The sequence below is a fragment of the Rattus norvegicus genome (assembly GCF_036323735.1).
Source record: "Rattus norvegicus strain BN/NHsdMcwi chromosome Y unlocalized genomic scaffold, GRCr8 chrY_unlocalized_24, whole genome shotgun sequence".
Taxonomy (NCBI): Eukaryota; Metazoa; Chordata; class Mammalia; order Rodentia; family Muridae; genus Rattus; species Rattus norvegicus.
The window spans coordinates 236,618-260,095 of record NW_026947383.1 but is presented as its reverse complement, the minus strand read 5'-3'; positions in this window follow the sequence as shown (position 1 = coordinate 260,095).

Sequence of the window (23,478 nt, the reverse complement as noted above, 5' to 3'; positions counted from 1 at the left end):
TGGTTTTAATTCTTTAGCAGTTATTGTTTTTTTAAACGATTTTTCTGTTCCTGATTTAGCTTTGGTACCTGGTATTTCTCTAGAATATTGCCATTTTTCTCCAAATTTTCAAGTTTTGTTGAATATAGGATTCTGTAGGATGATCTGATGACTTTTTTAATTTTCTCTGATTCTTCTGTTATGTCGCCCTTTTCAATTCTTTTTTTTTTTTTTTTTTGTTAATTTGGACACACTCTGTCTGCCCTCTTATTAGTTGGGCTATGAGTTTATGTATCCTGTTGATTTTCTCAAAGAACCAGCTTTTGGTTCTGTTCATTCTTTGAGTAGTCTATTTTGTTCTACTTGGTTGATTTCAGCCCAAGTTTGATTATTTCCTTCCTTCTATTACTCCTGGGTGTGTTTGCTTCTTTTTATTCTAGAGATTTAGGTGTGCTCTCAAGCTGGTGACATATGCTCTCTCCTGTTTCTTTATGTAGACACTCACAGCTATGAGTTTTCCTTTTAGCACAGTTTTCATTTTATCTCAATAGTTCGGGTATATCGTACCTTCATTTTCATTACATTCTAAGAAGTCTTTAGTTTCTTTCTTCATTTCTTCCTTGACAAAGTTATCCTTGAGTAGAGGATTGGACAACTTCCATGTCTATGTGAGTTTTCTTTCCTAATTGTTATTGAAGAAGAGCCTTAGCCCATGGTGGTCTGATAGGGTGCATTGGATTATGTCTATCTTTCTGTATCCTTTGAGGCCTGATTTCTGACTGATTATATGATCAATTTTGGAGAAAGTGCCATGAAGTGGTGAGAAGAAGTTGTATCCTTTTGTTTTATGATAAAATAATGTAAAATATCTGTTAAGTCCATTTGGTTTATAACTTTCGTTAGTCTGTATATGTCTCTGTTTAATTTCTGTTTCTGTTATCTGTCTAGTGATGGAAGTAGTGAGTTTAAATCTCCTGGATTATTATTTGTGGTGCAATATGTTCTTTGAGGTTTAGTAAGGTTTCTTTCATGTATTTGGAGCATAGATATTTATAATTTCGAGTTCATCTTGCTGGATTTTTCTTTGATGACTATGAGGTGTCCTTCCTTAAGCTTTTTGATGTCTTTTGGTTGAAAGTCGATTCTATATGATATTAGAATGGGTACTCATGCTTGCTTCTTCAGACCATTTGCTTGGAATTTATTTTTCCTGCCTTTTACGCTGAGGTAGTGTCTGTCTTTGTCTCTGAAGTGTGCTTCCTGTAGTGCAAAATGCTGGGTCCTCATTGGGTATCCAGTTTGTCAATCTGTGTCCTTTTCGTGGGGAATTGAGTCCATTAAAGTTGAGGAGATATTAATGAATAGTGATGGACACTTTCTCTTATTTTCATAAATGGAGGTTACTTTATGTTTGAGTGATTCTCTATGATTTCTTGTGAAATTTAATTCTTGCTGTATCTATGATTTTATTTGCCTCTTTGTGTTGGGGCTTGCCAGTGAGTGTCCTTTGTATTACTGGATATGTAGAAAAATATTGTGTAAATTTGATTTTGTCATTGAATATCTTGGTTTCTTCATCTATGTTAATTGAAAGTATTGCTGGATGCAGTAGCCTGGGCTGTCGTTTGTGTTCTCTTAGTGTCTTTATGACATCTGTCCAGGATCTTCTGGCTATCATAGTCTCTGGTGAGAATTCTGGTGTAATTCTGATAGATTTGCCTTTATATGTTATTTAATCTTCCCCTTACTGCTTTTAATATTTTTATTTGTTTTGGGCATTTGGTGTTTTGACTATTATGGGATGGGAGGATATCATTTTCTGGTCCAATCTATTTGGAGTTCTTTAGGCTTTGTGTATGTTTGTGGGCATCTCTTTCTTTAGATTAGGGAAGTTTTCGTCCTTAATTTTGTTGAAGATATTACTGTCCGTTGACGTTGGCAGTCTTCACTCTTTTCTGTACCTGTTATCCTTAGGTTTGATCTTCTCATTGTGTCCTGGATTTCCTGTATGTTTTGGGCTAGGGCCTTTTTATGTTTTACATTATCTTTGATAGTTGTTTCAATGTTTTCTATGGAAACTTCTGCTCATTAGATTATGTCTTCTATCTCTTTTATCCTGTTGGTGATTCTCACATCTATGACTCTTGGTCTCTTTCCTAGGGTTTCCAAATCTAGGGTTGGCTTCCTTTGTGATTTCTTTAATGTTTCTATTTCCATTTTTAACTCCTGGATGGTTTTATTCATTTCCTTTTACTTTTTTTTTCAAGTAGTTCTTTAAGTTACCTTTGTGTTCCCTCTTTATGGGATTCTACCTGTTTACTTCTGTATTTTCTGTTATGCTGTATTTTCTTAAGGGAGTTATTTATGACCTTCTTAACATCCTCCATCGTCATAATAAAATGTGAACTTAAATCTAGATCTTGTTTTTCTGGTGTCTTTGGTTATCCAGTGTTTGCTCTGGTGGGAGATTTGGGCTCTGATGAGCCCAAGTAGTCTTGATTACTGTTGTTTGAGTTCCTGTTCTTGCCTCTAGTCATCAGGTTGTCTCTGGAGTTAGCTTGTCTTGCTCTTTCTGACAGTGGCTTAACCGTCCTGTAGGCTCATGTGTCAGGACTGCTGTAGACCAGTTTTACTTTTTTTTCCCCAGTCATGGGAACAGAGTATTCTGCTCTCATGCGTCCAGTTGCTCATGTCTACTGGCTTTCATCTCTCCCTTTGGGCAGGAGCCAGAAGGAACTTCCTATACTTCTCCTACGTCCTTCTGAGTGGGGAGATGACACAGAAGGCACAAGGTGTTTTCCTCTTTAGTCAAGAATCTGGGCAGAGAATAGTGTCCTCTGTTTTCCCAGGAGTGTCGCTTCTCTGAAGGTCAGGTTCACCCAACCTCAGGATTTGTGAGCAGGATGCTGTTTGACCAGTACACTCTGGAACATGGTGCTCCTGCAGTTTTACTCCTCCTATATTTTTGGGTCCAGAGGCACTATGCAGTTTTTTCTTGGGCCAGAGATGAGAGTATGGGTGGGCAGACATGGCAGTCTCTGTGCCTTGTACGCTCAGTTTTCCCACACTCCTGGGTGATCATCTCTCTCTCCCACAGTCTAGGAGCAGGGAGCTCTGGGATGGGATAAGCAAGGTTCAGGAGCCTGTTAGGAACTGGAAGGGCCTGGTCCCAGAGAAGTTGTGACTTTGCTTGTCCTGAGTACCCCAGTCAGGTCACTTAGAGCAAAAAACTTGAATTGACCTTTGGTCTGAGGACTGAAGTTGCTTCTTGGGCTGACTTTCAGCTCTCTATGAGAGCCTCGACCAGAAATGTCTTGCCCCAACTGCACCTAGGTCCCTATTCACAGGATGCCCAGATTGAGCTAGGTGTTTTTTTTTTTTTTGAGTCAGAATGTGAGCAGAGTTCTCAGGGGTTTCTGCCTCTCAGACAGACTAAGTCTTCCCCACCCCACATAAGAATTGGTAGTAGGATGCTGTTTGGACCAGTTCAGACCCAGGTGCAGTTTGGACTACAGGGCTCCTGCAGCTTAACTGCTCCTATATTCATGTGTCCAGAGGCACTATGCAGTTTTTTCTTGGCCTAGGGATGTGGGCACAGGTGGGCAGAAGTGTCAGTCTCTCCTTCCCTGAGGTCTCAGTATTGCCCACTCTACTCTGTCCCACGGTGTTTCAAAAGGAGTTTCAAATGTTTATTCCCTATCCTACAGGTCTCCAGTCTTTCCATTTCTCCTCCAAATGTGTTGCAGAAGACCTCTCTGTTCAACGGGAGGTAAAACAGGCCCCATCATACAAAGAGGGCTTTAAACTTCTTCTCTTAAAGGTAATCTCAGTGATTTCTCATATTCCACAAATGGATTAAGTCCTGCCCCCTCTCAACACAAGACTTTAATACCTTCACCTTCTGCCAAAGCAGGGCAGAGAGCTATGTCCAATCACAAAGACAGTCAAATGTGTCCCCCATCTGCACCAAAGTGTGATATGCAATCTGCATTGGGTAAAATGAGTTTGAAACCTGACTCTGCTGACAAAAGGCATTTCAGAACTTCCCTATTAAACCTAGAGGACCTTACACGTCCTCCACTATTAAAAATGTTCTTAAATCATCACTTATGTTACAAGGGGCCAAAATACAGTCACAAAGCCCCAAGTGAACCTCACAACACACATACCAGCCCTAGCAGAGACAAAATTTTCTGCATGTACACCTTTAGATCAAGTACAATTGCCAGCTTCAGAAGGGGCTCTTGAGAGTTCCATACCCAAGGAAGATGTGGTAGAAAATTCTGAGTCCACCAAAGGGACTCCTGTGCATTCTGTACATAAAAATATCATTAGCGTACTCTACATCTCCCCCAGTACTTCTACTGTCACTATACAGAAAATTATTCAAATATCCTGTACCACCGAAAAGGACCCTCTTGACTTGTCATCAGGCCCAAAACGACCCAAGTTTATCGCAATACACAGTCAATGAGAGATGAACAGTCCATATTTATACGATGTAAAGAGAAGATAAAACATCCCCTACATCCTCAGAGAACTCTAGGTCATTCTGTCCTGAAAGGAGAGGCTCCAAAATTTTCCACATATACATCAGAGATGCTAGAATTTCCCAAAACTGAGCAGGACTCTCTGAATAGTACTCTATCTCATAAAGAGACTGTAGGACAAGAAACATCCACAAAAGGATATCTATCCACAGCCAAATCTTTAGAAATGGTTTGCGGATGTGACACAAGTAAAAAACATGTTCTAGGACATTTTCCATCTTAGAGAAGGTTATGGATCCAACCATATGTTAATGAGGAGTGGGGGAACATGATATGCAAACACCAGTGTCTGTACCATCCTTGACATTGAGGAAAGGGATTCCTCGTTTTAATTTGTGCAAAAGAATGCATATGACCTCTGCAAAATTCACAGGGGGCTATTTGAAAATCCGTATATCCTCAAGATCAGGCCATCTTCCCCAAATACAGAAGATGCTACATACTCTTCCAAATATGCACAAAGGTTTTCCAGTCCTTCTTTATACCCACAAGCGGTCCCATAACATCTGCAAAATACATCAAAGACTTTGGATTTTTACCTTATATTCTGAAGGGGCCTTGGATCCTGTTTTGCCTATCAAGCAGGCTATGGAACCTGACACTTCTACACAAAAGTCTGTTTCCACTTCTCCAGCAGAAGAAAATTTTTTGGAACTTCCTCAGTTACAAAACAATATCTAGAAACATCTTTATCTGCTCATGAGGCTCTCAGCCCTCTCACATATGTCCATGATGCTCTAGGAGAGGTCACATCTTCTGAGGTAGCTCTAATACCTACCCCCCCATTCTGATGTCACAGTCAGGATTTCAAAACATATACATGGTACATTAAGACCTTCCTCATCTGAGAAGGAAGTCGTAGGATCTACTGCATCTGAACAGCATGCTTTACAACTATCCCCATCTACCCAAGTAGAATTCACATGTCCACTCTGGGGAGAAATAGTCGACATTCTCCCTCTACCAAAATGGACCACAGGCATCCAGTTTCTAGAAACAAAGGGTTAAGTTTTGACCCTTCTGATGGACTTGAGAAATTTCTCCTCGAAGGAAGAGAGTTTCAACCTTACCCCTTCTGCCAAAAGGTATCCTTTGCCATCTTCTGCTGACAAAGAGACACCAAAAGCTACAATTCTTCCACAGGTGAGTCCCACACATTCTCCATCTGTCCAAAGGGCCTTGAAATTTTTCATAAATGATGAAGGAATTGTGGAAAGTTGCCAATCCTTACAAGAGAATGCTGGATATACCATATTGTCCCAAGATGCTCAAGTACCTCCTCCTTCTACCAAAAAGGCATGTTCACCGTCTACCCTAGGATTTCAGGGAATTTCTTCACCCCTCTCTAGAGCTCCAGAAAGTGTTCTCCCATCCTCAAAGTAATTTGTCATTGTGAAAATTAGACTCCAAAATAAAAAACAACTTTTTATATTTTGAAAGGTCTGATGGAAAGTCCACATCGAAAAAAAAATCATTTAGACCTTTTGCCATTAGCCCAACTATATCAGAAAAATATCATGTCTTCTAAAGCATCAAAAAATCAATCTGGTTCTAGCACTCTTCCTGGGAAACATTTACCATCAGCCATAGTATCCCCAGGACCATCAAAATCTAAAAAGGGGTATCTAAAATATTTACCATCTGCCAAAGGTCTTTAGGATGTTCAGCAACTTCTCCATGAGCTTGGTTAACCCACAGAACGAAAGAACTAAAGCCATCTTCCCAGGGTGTTTTCCCAAGAACCACATAGTTTTTTCTTTTCTTTTATGCCAAGACTTAAGGCCAGCTCATTCATATCTCTATTCTCTTGACCTCTTTCTTCTCCCTCCCAAATGGCTGTTAACTCTGAATTAGAGACCGATTAGTAAACCCTAGAGGTACTGAAGGAATATCCGAGAGGCAGTTGCTGTCAGGACAACACTAGAAACATCACAGAACCAGTTAGGGCTCTCCAGGATACAAGAATATTTCTGGCAGGACCTAATGATGATGTCACTGAGAACTTCCATGGCCTACCTGCTAAACAGCTTTCCTTACATTGACCAATTTCGAGGGTGTCCTTTCCATGAGTGTCTGCTGTGACACAGTGGAAACCTTTACATACTACTTCTCTCCACTGCTAAGTACTTCTATTGTTTCATTTGTGGTTACATTCTCTGAATGGAGAAAGTTAGTTAGGGACTTGGCATTGGAAGAAAAGATTTAGGAACATGGAGTGGAGGAGATTCTTCTGGATAATAATTTTATTCCCAGGTCCAAACCTGTGACATACACTTGAATTTCCTAGGATTTCTCTGTATCTCCAAGGCAAGTATTTTCCCTACAGACCTTCAATTGAATAAATATTGTATTAATTATTTTGTCTGCATTCCTTGAGAGGGGACGTTATACATATTCCTGAATGTGTACTCAAAAATTCAGTTTTCCAATTCAATTTTTTGCAATTATTTTGTCAACAAAGGGGGCACAGCTATAGAGTGAGTATACCATTGTAAATACTGTGTACCTTCTTCAAATGATAAACTCCCAATCAGTTATTTAATCCAAACATTACAAGACATCATTAAAGCAAAGGAGAGCATGGACTATAGAATCCAATGCATGGAGGAGCTTACTCTTTGCTGAGAACACAATACTTGCCTTACCTTTCTTCTTTAGGACCTTTTCCTTCTTGGCAAAAGGATAAAAGCTAAGAGCTCCTTGGAAAAAATAGAGTGCCCTACCAAAACCTGACATTTGGGATAAAGAAATGAAATACAAAAACTATCTGACTCCCAAGAAAAATAACAAGCAGGAAAGTCCAAATGCTCCTGATTCCCATACGTGAAAAGCTAAGATAAAGGCTATCTCTTCAGTCAACCTACTCAACCCCTACACAAGACTCAAGGAGCTTTCCCATTGACCACATATTTCTTCTTTTTTTTATACCAAGACATAAGGCCAGCTTCCTACTCCCCGTATCTGATCACTTCATCCTCTGTGTTCTTCCTCCCAAATGGCTGTTTACCCTGCAATAGAGGCCAATAAGTAAACCCTAGAGGTACTGAAGGAATATCTGAGAGGCAGTTGCAGTCATGACAACACTTGTGACATCACAGAAGAAGCTTGGGCTCTCCAGGATACAAGAGATTTTTCAGGGAGGACTAATGATGATGTCACTGAGAATTGCCATAGCCTACCTACTAAACAGCTTCCCTTACATTGACCAGATTTGAGGGTGCCATTTCCAGGAGTTTCTCCTGTGATACAGTGGAAACCTTTACATACTATATCTCTCTAAAGGTAGAGACTTCTCTTTGCTTCATTAGTGGTTACATGCTCTGAATGGACAAAGTTAGTCAGGTGCTTAGCATGGCTAGAAAAGATTTAGGAACATAGAGTGGAGAAGACTCTTCCAGATAATATTTTATTCCCAGGTTCATTCCTGTGACTTACAGTTCAATATCCCAGGTTTTCTCTATTTCCCAAAGGCTAGTATTTTGCCTACAGACCTTAATTGAATGAATATTGTATTTCACTTTCTCATTGTACATTCCTTGATAAGAGACTTTATTAATATTCCTGTATGTGTACTCAAAAATTCTGTTTCTAATTCCATTTTCATCAAAGCAAAGGACAAAATGACTATAGAATTCACTTATTTAGTCCTTTTTGGAATCAGTACTACACTATCTATCGTCCTGTGTCCCCTTCAATAGACTTGAGGGTCGGATGTTTTACCAAGATTGTCTCTGAAGCCCAAACATAAGATACCGGAAGATGGGTAGAAAGAAGAATGGCTTGAGGACCAGTATAACCTCAATTTCAATAGGTTCATAAGACAAGAGGGATTCTATTTGGCATTGTCATTTCTGTACTCTATATTCTTGAACTAGTTGTGCAGAATCCATGTTACAATTCCACCTAACCACATAGCTGTAGGAGCCATCAAAAGTATATATATATATATATATATATATATATATATATATATATATATATATATATATCTGCCACCAAAACTTGATAAGATTGATGTAGCTAAAAAGTAAATTCTGCAAGCAACCAGACATAGATATTTCCTGAGAGACACAGGTAGATCATGTCAACTGCCTAAAAAACACAAAGACCCAAAAAAGAAAGAGAACTTCAGACCAATTCCCTTTATGAATATTGACACAAAAATACTCAATATAATTCTTATGAACCGAATCTAAAAAACAATCATCCATCATGATCAGGGATACAGGGATGTTTTAATATACAGAAAACCATCAATGTTATCCAACATCTAAACAAACACAAATATAAGGACACATGGTCATTTCATTAGATGCTGAGAAAGCATTTGACAAAATTCAACAACATTTCAGTGTAGGGAGCGTTGAGGTAAAACATAAATGGTGCCGACATCCAGTCCTGTCTGGTAGTAAATGATTTATTGCACATGCACAGCCTTTTCCCCTTGCCAGGGTGGCTGTAGGATAATGAGGTGATCCGGGGCCCTCCTGTGGTGATCAACGATACTGCACATGAGCGTTTTTTCCACCTGCATCAGTTCGAAGGGATGGTAATAAGGTAATGAGGAATTCATGTGCCACCAATCCCTGAAGGAAAAGTAGCAGGTGTGATAGTGGGGTGATTCATGCTCGACCAATCACTGAAGGACAATTAGCATAACCACAGCCTGTTGTGTATATAAGGCAAGTGATTTTGGCAATCAAGGTCCCTGTATCAACAAAGAGGTGGTCCTGCCATAAAGGCTGTAGAGAAGAATGCGACCTTGTTGTGTCTCCATGCCAGACGAGGTGGGCGTGAAACTTCAGAATAAAGAAAGATCAGGAATTGAAGGCCCATTTCTAAACATAGTAAAAGAAATGTACATCAAGCTGCTAGCCAATACCAAACTAAATGGAGAGCAACTTGAAGCAATCTCACTAAAATCAGGACTAGACAAGGCTGCCCACTCTCTCCCTACTTATTCAAAACAGGACTCCATGTCATAGCCAGAGAAAACAGACAACAAAAGGAGGTCAAAGGGATACAAATTGGAAGGGAAGATATCAAAATATCACTATTTGCAGATGATAGGATAGTATACACTTAAGTGACCCAAAAGTTCCACCATGGAACTTCTTAACGTGATGAATAACTTCAGCAAAATATCAGGATATAAAATTAACTCAAACATACCAGGAGCAATCCTCTCCTCCATGGATAAACAGGCTGAGAAAGAAAATAATGAACCCACACACTTCACAAGAGTCCCAAATAATATAAAATATCTTGGTGTGAGATTAACCAAGCAGGTGAATGATATGTATGACAAGAAGTTCAAGTATCTGAAGAAAGAAATTGAGGAAGATCTCAGAAGATGGAAACAGCTTCCATGCTCATGGATTGACAGGATTAATATAACAAAGATGACCATTTTGCCAAAAGCAATGTACACATTCAATGCAATCTCCATCAAAATTCCTACTCACTGCTTTAATAGAGGTGGAAAGAGCAATTTGGAAATTCATTTGGAATACTTAAGAAGTTAGACTCTAGAAAGCAAAAGAATTTTAAAAACATATGTTCTAGGGTCTTTCTGCCCCCTTTTCTCAAAGTCCTAACTAATATCATATCAAAAGTTAAGGAAAATATTTTAAACCCTCTCCAAGGCACAGAAACTTATTTGTTTACAGCCAATACGGTACAATCAGGGTGACTTTCAGCTCTTTATGAGAGGCACAACCAGAAACGTCCAGCCCCTACTACTCCTATATCCATATGCACAGGAGGCCCAGATGGAGCTATGTGTTTTTTTTTTCTTAAGTCAGGAATGTGAGCAGAGTTCTCAGGGGTTTCCGTCCCTCTGATTGTCTCAGACTGACCCACCCTACACGAGATTTGGGTATAGGATGCAGTTTGGACCAGTTCAGATCCAGGTGCAGTTTGGACTGCAGGTCTCCTGCAGCTTAAATGCTCCTATATATATGTGTGTGTGTCCAGAGGCACTATGCAGTTTCCTCTTGGGCTAGGGATGTGGGAACAGGTGGGCGGAGGTGGCAGTCTCTCCTTCCCTGAGTTCTCAGTATTGCCCACTCTTCTGTCCCACAGAGTTTCCAAAGGAGTTTCAAATTTTCATTCCCAAACCTACCTGTCTCCATCTTTCCAATTCTCCACCAGATGTGTTGGAGAAGACGCCTCTGGTCAAGGGGAGGTACAACAGGCCCCACCAAACAAAGAGGTCTGCAAATCTTCTCTTAAAGGTAATCTCAGTGATTTCCATATTCCACAAATGGATTAAGTCCTGCCCCCTCTCAACATGAGACTTTAATACCTTCGCCAACTGCCAAATCTTGGCAGAGAGCTATGTCCACTCACAAAGACACTCAAAGATGTCCCACATCTCCACCCAAGTGCCTTATGCAATCTGCTTCGGGTAAAATGAGTTGCAAACTGATTCTGCTGACAAAGGGGATTTCAGAAATTCCTTATTAAACCAAGTGGAACTTCAAAGTCCTCCACTATTAAAAATGGGCTTAAATCATCACTTATGATCCAACGGGAACAAAATACAGTCACAAATCCCCAAGTGAACCTCATAACACACATAACAGCACAAGCAGAGAAAAAACTTTCTGCTTGTACACCATTAGATCAAGAACGATTGCCAGTTTCAGAAGGGGCACTTCAGAGTCCACACCCACACAAGATGTGTTAGAAAATTCTGAGTCCACCCAAGGAACTCTTGTGCCTTCTGAACATAAAAATATGATCTAGTACCCTCACTATCTCCACCAGTACTTCCAATGTCCCTTATACAACAGAGAATTATTCAAATATTCTCTACCACCAAAGAGGACCCTCCTGACTTGTCATGAGGCCCAAAAGAGACAAGGTTATCAGAACACACACTCAATGAGCCATCCAGACATCATATTGATACAATGTACAGAGAAGATAAAACATACCCTTCCTCCTCTGGGGACTCTAGGTCATTCTGTCCTGAAAAGAGGGACTCCAAAATTTTCCACACATACATCAGAGATGCTAGAATTTCCCAAAACTGAGCAGGATTCTCTGAGTAGTACTCTATCTCATAAACAGACTGTGGGATAACATCTACAAAAGGAGATCTACCAACAGCCACATATGTAGAAATAGCTTGTAGATGTGACACATGTACAAAAGATGTTCTAGGACATTTTCCATCTGTAGAGAAGGTTATGGATGCAACCATACATGAACGAGGAGTAGGGGAACATGATATGCAAACACCAGCGTCTGTAGCATCCTCGACATCTGAGGAAAGGGATTACTTGGATTCAATTTGTGCAAAAGAATGGATATGACCTCCGCAAACTTCACAGTTGGCTATAGGAACTTCTTAATCTCCTCAAGATCAGCCATCTTCCCCAACTACAGAAGATGTTCCACACCCTTCCAAACATGCACAATGCGGTTCCAGTCCTTCTTTATACCCACAAGCGGGCCCAGAAAATCTGCCAAATACCTCACAGGATATGGATTTTACCTTATCTTCAGAAGGGGCCTTGGACCCTGTTTTGCCTATCAAGCAGGCTACGGAACATGACACTTCAATTCTTCAATACGAAATTCTCTTTCCATTTTTTCAGCAGAAGAAATTTTTCTTGGAACTTCCACAATTACACAACGCTGTCTAGAAACATCCTTATCTGCTCATGAGGCTCTCAGACCTCTCACATATGACCATGTTGCTCTTGGAGAGGTGACATCTTCATAGTCAGCTCTAATACCTTCCCCCCATTCTGACATCACAGTCAGGATTTCCACAAATATACACGATACATTAAGACCTTCCTCATCTGAGAAGGATGTCTTAGGATCTACTGCATCTGAACAGCATGCTTTACAACTATCCCCATCTACCCAAGTAGATTTATTTCACATGTCCACTCTGGGGAGAAATAGTTGACATTCTCCCTCTACCAGAGTGGACCACAGGCACCCAGTTTCTAGAAACAAAGTGTTAAGTTTTGATCATTCTGATGGAGTCTTTAGAAATTTCTCCTCTAAGGAAGCCAGTTTCAACCTTCCCCCTTCGGCCAAAAGGGATCTTGTGCCATCTTCTGCTGCCCAAGAGACACCAAAAGCTACAATTACTCCTCAGGTGAGTCCCACACCTTCTCCTTCTGTACAAAGGGACGTGGAATTTTCCAAAAATGACGAAGGTATTGTGGAAATGTGCCAATCCTTACAAGGGCATGCTGGACATTCCATATTGTCCCAAGATGCTCAAGTAACACCTCCTTCAACCGAAAAGGCATGTTCACCATCTGCCCTAGGGTTTCAGGGAATTTCATCACCACTCTCTAGTGCTCCAGAAAGTGTTCTCCATGCTCAAAGGGATTTGTCATTGTGCAAATTAGATTTCAAATATACAAAACTTTTTTTATATTTACAAAGGTCTGAGGGAAACTCCACATCGAAAAAAAAATCATTTAGAACTTGTTCCATTAGCCCAAGTATATCAGAAAAATTTCATGTCTTCTAAAGCATCTAAACATCAATCTGGTTCTAGCACTCATTCTGGGAAACATTTACAATCAGTCATACAGTCCCCAGGACCATCAAATTTAATAAGGTGTATCTAGAAACTTTACCATCTGCCAAAATGTCTTTAGGATGTTCAGCAACTTCTCCATGAGCTTGGTGAACCCATAGAACAAAATAACTAAAGCTATCTTCCCAGGATGTTTTCCCAAGATCCACATATTTTTTCTTTTTCTTTTTATACCAAGACAGAAGGCCAGCTTCCTTCTCCCCATCTCTGATATCTTCATCCTTTTTGTTCTTCCTCACAAATGGCTGTTTACTCTGAATAGAAGGCTAATTGGTAAATCCTAGAGGTACTGAAGGAATATCCGAGGTGCAGTTCAAGACATGACAATACTTATGACATCACAGATGATGCTAGGGCTCTCCAGGACGCAAGAGTTTTTTCAAGGAGGGACTAATGATGATATCACTGAGAATTGCCATGGACTACATGCTGAACTGCTTTACTAACATTGACTAGATAAAAGGGTGCACTTTACAGAGTGGAAAACTTTACCTACTATATCTCTCTAAAGCGAAGGAATTCTCTTGGCTTCATTATTGATTACATGCTCTGAATGGAGAAAGATAGTTAGGGGCTTGGCATGGGTAGAAAAAATTTAGGAACCTAGAGTGGAGGAGATTAATATGGATAATACTTTTATTCCCAGATCCATTCCTATGGCCTATAGTTCAATTTTTTCAGAAATATGTTTCCCAAACACTACGATTTTCCCTATACTCCTTTAATGGAATGAATATTACATTATATTTTCTTATTGTACATTCTATGATAGGGGACTTTATAATATTCCTGAATGTGTACTCAAAAATTCTTTTTTCCAATTCCATTTTCTGCAATGATTTTGGCAACAAAGTGGGCCCATCTACAGTGTAAGCATAACAGTGTAAATACTGTGTACATACTTCAAATGACACACTACCAAATCCTTATTTTATCCAAAAATTACCAGACATTAATAAAGGAAAGTACCACATTGACTATATAATTTGTTTCTCTATTCCCACTTGATATTATTTCTGCAATATCTGCCTTCCTGTGTTTCATTGCCATACATGAGGGTTTTGGATATTTTACCATGATTTTTATTAAGGCCAAACATAAGATATAAGAGGCTGGGCAGCGAGTGGAATGACTTGAGGACCAGTGAAACCTCAATATCAGTAGTTTCAAAAGAACAGGATGGGGTCTACTTGGTGTTGCCATTTGTGAATTCTACAGTCTTGACCTAGATGCACAGAATTCATGTTAAAATTCCAGCTAAAATTATAGCTGTAGGAGCCAACAAAAGTACATATACATACATCAGCCACCGAAACTACACAAGATTGATGGAGGTAAGAAATGCATTCTGTCAAATATAGATATTTCCTGAGAGACACAGCTAGATTATACAAATACAGAAGTGAATGCTAGTGGCAAACCAGTAAAGTGGAAATGGACTTCTTGTTTGTAGATTTTGAGGAAAGATTACAAGAGCTGAAGGGGCTTTAACAGTATAAGAACAACAATGCCAATGAACCGGAGCTTTCTGATACTAGAACAATATTCAAAGAATGTACATGGACAGAGCTATGGCTACAACTGCCTATGTGGAAGAGGATGGACTTGGTGAGCAAAATGGAAGGAGAAGTCCTTGGTCCTCCCTAGATTTGACTCCAAGTTCAAAGGAATGTCAAGGGGTAGTATGGAGGGTTATAGAAGAGGAGGGGGACCAGTTAGGGATCTTATGGGCAGGAAACTGGGAAAGGAAATAACATTTTAAATGTAAATATAGAAACATCCAGTTAAAAAAAGCAATAATATTTGCTAAAAATGAAAGATATTAAAGAAAAGATAATTGCCAACTAATCATACCTATTGACTTGGAAATCTACAATGATAGTCAGAGTAATACTAGTGGAAAGACTAAGATGATGAAATCTGAACTAGAGCACTTCTCTCTCCCAGATAGAAGTATCAGACAGAAACTGCACTATAGGTACCCAAAACATTGAAGAGTTTACTCTGAGCTGAGGACATAATGCTTCTCCATCCCATCTTCCTTAGTAACTTTCTCTTTCTGACAAAAAGTATAAAGTCCATGACCTGTCAGGGATACAACTGTGCCATTCAAAACACTTGACTTTTGGAATAAAGAAATGAATCATATAAACTCTCTGACTTCCAGAAAGCAAAAGAACAGGGAAGTTCAGATGCTCCTGAGAGGCTCCTGGCTCCTGATTCCCTTATGTGGAAGGCAAGTTAAAGGCTATCTCTTCAGAGATACGCCTCAACACCTAACAAGGACACACTAAGCTTTCCCAAGCACCAAATATTTCTTCCTTGTTTTTATACCAAGACAGAAGGCCAGCTTCCTTCTCCCCATCTCATATCCTTCATCCTCTTTTTTCTCACTCCAAAGTTGTCTCTGAATTAGGCCCATTAGTAAACCTTAGAGTTATTGAAGGAAAATCTGAGCGGCAGTTGCAGTAACTACAACAGAAGGAGCTAGGACTCACCAGGTTGTAAGAGAGTTTTCAGGGAGGTCCTAATGATAATGTCACTGAGAACTACTGTGGTCTACATGCTGAACACTTTTCCTTACATTGACCAGATTCTAGAGTGTCCTTACCAGGTATATCTCCGGAAACACTGTTGAAACCTGTATGTACTACATCACTCTAAAGTAGAGACTTCTCTCTGCTTAACTAGTCGTTACATGCTCTGAATGTAGAAAGTTAGCCAGGAGCTTAGCATGGGTAGAAAAAATTTAGGAACATGGAGTGTATGACATACTTCTAGATAATATTTTTATTCCCAAGTTCATTCCTGTGACATAAAGTTCAATTTTCTGTGTTTTCTTTCTTTCCCAAAGGCAAGTATTTTCTCTACAACCTTAAATTGAATGAATATTGTATTTCAATTTCTTCCTGTAAATGGGTAGTTTTACCAAAAGGTATGGCCAATAGCCTTCTATGTGTCAACATTTGTGGGCAATGCCATTGCCCCAATAAGACAGAAGTTTCCTGCACCCCATTTTACAGATGATATCCTTTTAACTGCAAAGAATGAAGAGATTTTAGATTTAGTATATAGAAATTTATTTAAATTGCTAGAAGGTAGGGGATTTGATTACTGCCCCAGAAAAGGTACGAAAGGGCAATTTTGTAAATTATTTAAGAGCAAAACTAAGTCCTTATAACATTATCCCCCAGAAGGTTGAATTGAGGAAAGATAATCTTAAGACTCTTAATGATTTTGAAAATTTGAAAAATTACTAGGAGATATTAATTGGGTCAGATGTCATTTAAAATTACCTAATTATGAATTAAAACCATTGTATAACATTTTAAGAACAACAATGCCAATGAACCAGGGCTTTCTCATACTATACCAAAATAGAAAGAAAGTACATGGACTGAGGAATGGCTCCAAATGCATATGTGGCAATGGATGGAATTTTTGGGCAACATAGGAAAGAGAAGCCTTTGTCCTCCCTTGTACATCTTTCACTTCAAGGGAATGTCATTCAGGAGAAAGGCTGGTTAGAGAAGAAGGAAATGGGAATGTGTAGGGATCTTATGTGCAGGAAACAGGGAAAGGAAATAATATTGGAAATTTAAATATAGAAACATCCAGTTAAAAAAAACAATATAATTTGCTAAAAAATAAAAAAAGTAAGATGTAAAAGACAGTAAAAGTTGCCAAGTAATCACACATATTTACTCGTAAATCTGATGTGGTCGAGTAATACTAGTGGAAAGACTGAGATGATGAAATCTCAACTAGAAGCAATTCTGTGTCCGTAATATTAGTGTCAGACAAAAAAATCACTATAGGTGTCCAAAGCATGGTGTTTACTCCGAGATAGCAACACAATATTTGTACTTCCCTTCTTCGTTAGTTCCTGTCTTCTTGAGAAAAACAGTAAAGGTCAGGAGCTCAGGGAATCAATTGTGCTCTTCACAACACTTGGATTTTGTAATAAAGAAATGAATGATATAAACTCTCTGAATTTTAGGAACCATAAGAAGAGGGAAGTTGAGATGCTTCTGAGAGACTCGCAGCTCATGATTCTCATATGTGGAAGGTTCAGATAAAGACTATCTCTTTAGCGATCCCACACAACTCCTATCTTGGACTCACTGAGCTTTCCAAGGACCACATAGATCTTTCTTTTTTTTTTCATACAAAGACAAAAAGCCAACTTAATCCCCTTCTCATATCTCTTCATCTTCTTTTTTCTCACTCCCAAATGACTGTTTACTCTGAAATAGAGGACAATTAGTAAACCCTAGAGGTAATGAAGGAACATCTGAAGATCAGTTGCAGTCACAGCAAAACTTGTGACATCACAGAAGAAGTTTTGGCTCTCCAGGATACCAGAGATTTTTCATGAATGAACTAATGATGATGTCTCTAAGACCTGCCATGGCCTATCTGCTAAAGAATTTTTCTTACATTGACTAGATTTGAGGGTGCCCTTTCCATGTATGTCTTCTGTAACATAGTGGAAATGTTTACATACTCCATCTCTCTAAAGCTAGTGACTTCTCTTTGCTTCTTTAATGGTAACATGCTCTGAAAGGACAAAGTTAGTCAGGGTCTTGGCATGGGTCGATGAGATTTAGGAACAGGTGTGTAGAAGATTCTTCTAGATAATATTTTCATTCTCAGGTTCATTCCTGTGGCACACAGTACAATTTTCTTCGTTTTCTCTGTTCCCCAAAGGCCAGTATTTTCCCTACAGACATTTATTTGAATGCATGTGCATTTCAATTTTTATTGTATATTCCTTGATAGGTGACTTTATTCATATTCCTGAATGTGTACTCAAAAATTCTCTTTTCCACTTCTATTTTCTGCAATGATTTTCGCAACAAAGGCGCCCAGCTCTAGAGTGATAATAACAGTGTAAATTGTGTGTATCTACTTCAAGTGGTGAACTCCAAATTCCTATTTCATCCAAAAATTTCCACATATCAGTAAAGCATAGGACCACATGGCGTACAGAATTTGGTTCTCAGGTCCCTTTCGATATCGGTTCTTCAATATCTCTGTTCCAGTGTCTCTGGGTTAGATTTGAGATTTTTGAATGTTTTACCATGAATATTTCTTGAGGCCAAACATAAGATAGAGAAGGATGGGAATTGATAAGAATGGCTTCAGGACCAGGGAAACCCCCACTTCAATAGTTTCATAAGGACAGGAGGGAATCTATTTGCCAATGCAATTTGTGGACTCTACATTCTTGACCTAGTTGCACTGAATCCATTTTAAAATTCCCCCTAACTTCATAACTGAAGGAGCCACCAAAAGTATATACATATATATCATATATATTTCATATGTATATGATATATATATATATATATATGTGTGTGTGTATATATATATATATATATATATATATATATATATATATGAAATCAGCCACCAAAACTAGATAAGATTTATGAAGCTAAGAAGTGCATTCTACCAGGAACTGGATATAGATAATTCCTGAGAGACACATTTAGAGCCTGTCAAATACAGAAGTGAATGTTAGTGGCAAACCAGTGAACTGAAAACAGACATCTTGTTGGTAGTTTTTGAGACAGTATTACAATAGTTGAAGGTGTTGTTAATTCCAAAAGAACAATATTGTCAATGACCCAGTGCTTTCTTGTACTAGACCAATATTCAAACAATGAACATAGAACTATGGCTCCAAATACATATGTGGCAGAGTATGGGCACCAATGGAATGAGAAGCCTCGGTCCTACCTAGGTTTGTCTCCCAGTTCAAGGGAATTTCAAGTGGCAGAATTATGGTTAGAGAAGAAGGGATTGTGAACAGGTAGTGATCTTATGGGCAGGAAATTGAGAAAGGACATAATATTTTAAATGTAAATATAGACTCATCCAGTTTAAAAACACTATAATTTGATAAAAATTTAAAAAAGAAAGATTTAAAAGTAAAGAAAACTGCCAACTAATCACACTTATTTACTCAGATCTCTAAATTGGTATTCAGAGTAATACTAGTGGAAAGACAAAGATGATGAAGTCTCAACTAGAAGCACTTCTTTCTCCGAAATATCCGTGTCAGACACAAAATGCACTATAGGTATCCAAAGCTTGGAGGAGTTTACTCTGAGCTAAGTACCCAATACTTGTCTTTACCTCCTTCCTTAAGACCTTTTTCTTCTGGGCAAAAAGAATAAAGGCCATAGCTCTCAGAAAAACAACTGTGCCCTCTCAAAATCTATTCTTTGCAATTAAGAAATGAATGATATAAACCCTTTGACATTCAGGAACCATAAGAACAGGGAATTCCAGATGCTTCTGTGACGCTTCCAGCTCTTGATTCTCATATGTGTAAGTCTCAGATCAAGTCTATCTCTTCAGCGATACCACTCCAACCCTTCCAAGGGCTCTCTGAACTTTTCAAAATACCACTTATTTCTTCATTTTTTTCATACAAAGACAGAAGGCCAGGTTCCTTCTTCACATCTCTGATCTCCTCATCCTGTTTGTTCTCACTCCCAAATGGCTGTTTACTCTGAATTAGTGGCAAATTAGCAAACCAGAGAGGTAATGAGGTAATATGTGAGAGTCAGTTCCTGTCAGGACAATAATTGTTACATCACAGAAGAAGCTAGGGCTCTCCTAGTTACAACAGATTTTTCATGGAGGTCCTATTTATGATGTCACTGAGAACTGCCATTCCTACCTGCTAAACAGCTTTCCTTACATTTACCAGATTCGAGGGTGTCCTTTCCAGGTATGTCTCCTGTGACACAGTGGAAAGCTTTACGTACTCCATCTCTCTTAAGCTAGAGACTTATCTCTGCTCCACTAATGGTCACATGCTCTGAATGGAGAAGGTTAGCCAGAGGCATGGCTTGGGTCCCTAAGATCTAGGAATATGGAGTGCAGGAGATTCTACTGGATAATAATTTTATTCCCAGTTCCATTCCTCTGGCCTATAATTCAATTTCCTCAGATATCTTTCTTTTCTAATAGCCAGTATTTTCCCTACAGATCTTTAATTGAGTGAATATTTTATTACATTTTCTTAGTGTACATTCCTTGATAGTGGACTTTATATATATATTGCTGAATGTGTACTCAAATGTTCTATTATCCTATTCCATTTTTTTGCTCTGATTTTGAAAAAAAGGGGGCCCAGTACTAAAGTGAATATAACAGTGTATATATTCTGTATCTACTTAAATGACAAACTCCCAAATCCTTATTTTATCCAAAAATTACCACACATTAGTAAAGCAAAGGACAACATAGACTATAATGTGGTTCTGCGGTAGCATTAGATAGCAGTTCTCTAATATCTACCTTCCAGTGTTTCCATGGCCAGACTTGAGGGTTTTGGATGTTTTATCATGATTCTTTATTCAGTCCAAACATAAAGTTCATTACATGGACTGGGAGAGGAGTGGCTTGAAGTCAAGTGAATCTTCTACTTCAGTAGGTTCATAAGAATAGAATGGAGTCTATATGGCTTCGTCATTTGTGGATTCTAAATTCTTAACTTAGTTGTGCAGAATACTTGTTAAAAATCCACCAAACACCATAGCTGTACAAGGGACCAATTATATCCTAGTCATTCTGATTGCTGTGCTATGGAAACTCAGGATTTTGTTTTTGATTTCCATTTACCTGATGGCTAAGGATGTTGATATTCCTCAGTTGAGAATTCATTGTTTAGCTCTACACACACAAACACAAACACAAACACACACACACATACACACACTCTCTGTCTCTGTCTCTGTCTCTCTCTGTCTCTCTCTGTCTCTGTCTCTGTCTCTCTCTCTCTCTCTCTCTCTCTCTCTCTCTCTCTCTCTCTCTCCGAAATCAAGTGTAGATAAGAGTGATGAAGCTAAGGAGTCTATGCTGCCAGTGAACTGAAAATGGACATCTTGTTGGTAGGATTTGAGAAAGGATTAGAAGAGCTAAAGGTACTTTCAACACCATAATAACAACAATGCAAAAAAAAAAACAAACAAACAAAAAAAAACAGAGATTTCTGGTACTAAACTAATATTCAAAGACTGTACATGGACAGAACTATGGCTCCAACTGCATATGTGACAAAGGATGGTCTTGGGGTCACCAATGGAAGGAGAAGCCATTGGGTTTGACTCCAAGTTCAAGGCAATGTCAGGGAGCAGTAAGGTGGGTTATAGAAGAAGGGGAGCAGAATTGGATAGGGCAATTATGGAAAAGAAACTGGGAAAGGAAATAACATATGAAATGCAAATGTAGAAATATCCAATTAAAAAAGCAATATAATTTTATAAGAAATTAAAAAAAATGAAAAAAAGAAAAGAAATCTGCCAGCTAATCAAACCTATTGAGTCAGAAATCTAAAGAGTCACTGTCAGGGAATGGTATTCAGAGTAATACTAGTGGAAAGACTGAGATGATGATGTCTTAACTAGAAGCTCTTCTCTTTCAGATATCAGTGTCATAAACAAATTGCACAATAGGAATCCAAAGCATGGAGGCATTTACACTGAGCTGAGGAGATAATACTTGTCTTTCCTTTGTTTCTTTGGACCTTTTCTTCAGGGCAAAAAGAGTAAAAGCCACAAGCTCTGAGAAGAACAACTGTGCCCTTCCCAACAACTGGCATTTGTAATGAATAAATTGATTATATAAACTCTCTTACTTACAAGAACCATATCAAGCAGGGAAGTCCAGATGATTCTGAGAAGATCGCAGCTCATGATTCCAATGTGTGGAAGGCTCAGATCAAGGCTATTTATTCAGAGAACCCACTCATTCCCTACCCAAGACTCACTGAACTTTCCCACGGACCAGATTTGAGGGTGCCTTTCCAATAGTGTCTCCTGTGACATACTGGAAAACTTTACATACTATATATCTGTAAAGCTAGAGACTTCTCTTTGCTTCATTAGTACTTACATGTTCAGAATAGAGAATGTTGGTCAGGGGCTTGGCATGGGTAAAAAAGATCTAGGAACATGGTGTGGAGGAGATTATTCAGGATAATAATTCCACTTCCACGTCCATTCCTGAGACATACAGGTCAAGCTCCTAGTTTGTCTCGGTTTCCCAAAGTCCAATATTTTCCTCCAGACGTTTAATTGAAGGAATTTTGTATTACATTTTCTTAGTGTACATTCCTTGAAAGAGGACTTTATATATATATTCCTGAATGTGTACTCAAAAATATTGCTTTCCAATTTTATTTTTTGCAATGATATTGCAACAAAGTGGGCCCAGCTAAAGTGTGAATATAACAATATAAATATTGTATACCTACTTCTAATGATAATGTCCCAAATCCTTATTTTATACAAAAATTAACAGACATCAATAAAGCAAAGGAGAACATAGACCCTAGAATGAGATCCTGAATTTCTTTTAGGCTTGAAAAATTTTGCCTAGAAATTTTGTAGTTGTATTTGTGTCTTTATCCCTCCACTGGTGTCCTTCCGGGCTACAGGAGTTGGCCTCTTAATGTTCCATATCACCAATGTAAGTCACAGCTTAGGTAACCCCCATTGATTCGTGGGTACCTCCATTATCCCAGACTCTTTCTCTTCCTGGAGATTTCCCCTACCTCCTCATCTCTAAAAGTTCAAGATTTCCTTTCCTTCTCCTGACTATTGGATCATATCTCCTGTCCCTTCCCACACAGGATCCATTCTCCTCTTCCTTCCATCTCCCATCTAGTTCCTTCCCTCAATCGGCCTCCTAGACAATTTTATGCCCATTCTACATGAGACTCAATCCTATGCACTTGGGGCATTCTTCTTGTGTATCTTCTTTGTATCTATGAGCTTAGTGGAGAATGTCCTGTAGTTTACGGGTAATATTACTTATAATTGAGCAATTTCAAAAACCCTGCTGGATCATATTTTTATAGTAGTATTCAACTTTGAAAATGATAATTTAATATGTGTGAATGTCCGGAGGAACAAATTTAAGTAAAAAGAAACTTAAAACATAGATCAAATCACAGATTTTAAAAGTTGACCTAATAATAAAATTGTCTACTATCATAAAGTTTGATTATATCACAGGCAATTTTTTAAGTGGTACAATAAATTTGGCAGAAAAATGATGTTTTTACCAAATAATTATGGATAATTTGACTAAGATCAAATAAGATAAATATATTATTTCCATTTTGATATCACTTGCTGGCATTTTTCCTCAAACATGATGTATATAGAATTAAACATAATGGTATTAGTTTTAAATTTTAATATTTATTTTAACCTAACCTATAAAGTAACAGGTTGTCTTATTTTATTCTTGTTGACATTCAAACTCATCCTTGATTTTTCAGTTCTTTGTTCTTTCCTGTCCTATATCCCTCACCACTTATACTAGTCTCTCTTCATTATTCTTACATCT